The sequence below is a fragment of the Alligator sinensis genome, unplaced genomic scaffold (assembly GCF_000455745.1).
Source record: "Alligator sinensis unplaced genomic scaffold, ASM45574v1 scaffold974_2, whole genome shotgun sequence".
Classification (NCBI taxonomy): Eukaryota; Metazoa; Chordata; order Crocodylia; family Alligatoridae; genus Alligator; species Alligator sinensis.
In genome coordinates this window covers 718307-719381 of record NW_005842369.1, presented here as the reverse complement: position 1 = coordinate 719381, position 1075 = coordinate 718307, and positions in this window count along the sequence as shown.

Genomic DNA, 1075 nt, shown 5'->3' with positions numbered 1-1075 from the left:
CCATCTCAGGGTCTACGCATGGTAGTCTGGCGCTTTGCTGCTGCCTCTCTACAACCCCAGTGGGAGACTTGTCGTGCCCGTCGCTTAGGAACACTGAGGCAAAGAACTCGTTGAGGAGTTCAGCCTTGTCCCCCCTGTCCGTCACCAATTGTTTCTGCCCATTTAGCAGGGGTCCTATTCCTCCCTGGGCCTTCCTTTTACTCCCTATATATCTAAAAAACAATTTCTTGTTATCCTTTACTTGGGATGCCATCCTCAGCTCCATGGTAGCTTTGGCCCGTCTAACTGCCTCCTTACAAGCACGAGCAGAGGAGGTATACTCCTCTTTGGTGATCTCTCCCTGTTTCCACTTTTTATGTGCTCCCCTTTTGGCCTGTAGGCTGCTCTGGATTTCTCTGGTCAGCCAAGGAAGCCTCCTGGCCCCTTTCCCTCTTTTTGTTTCGTGCAGCCCTATTAAATATCGTGACAGTGGTTGAGTATGCTGATCCCAGTTCTGGATTATTTAGAAAGTCCATCCATTTTCTGTGCACATATTCTTTGTTTGGAGCAGACTGTTTCCATGCCGCCATGCTTCTGATTTTTCCCTTGAGGCTAATCATCAGGAAGCTGCAACAGTTGGAGAGAATGTAGCTGCTAATTTCATAGATTTCATAGACATTAGGGCTGGAAGGGACCTTGGAAGATCATCGAGTCCAGCCCCCTGCCCAAAGGGCAGGAAGTCAGCTGGGGTCATAGGATCCCAGCAAGATAAGCATCCAGTTTCGTCTTGAAGGTGTTCAATGAAGGCGCTTGAACCACGTCCGGTGGCAGGCTGTTTCAGACCTTGGGGACTCGGACAGTAAAGAAGTTCTTCCTTATGTCCAGCCTGAAACGATCTTGAAGTAGTTTGTGACCATTCGACCTCGTCATCCCTTGGGGCGCTCTGGTGAACTAACGTTCCCACAGATACTGGCGGTCACTAATGAGCTGCATTCTGTAAGGGTGGAGGGATTGGTTACATCTATTTGTTCATACCCAGGAATCTGCTGACTGCCCATAAACGCACAGCTATATTACAACCTTTCAGCATCATACA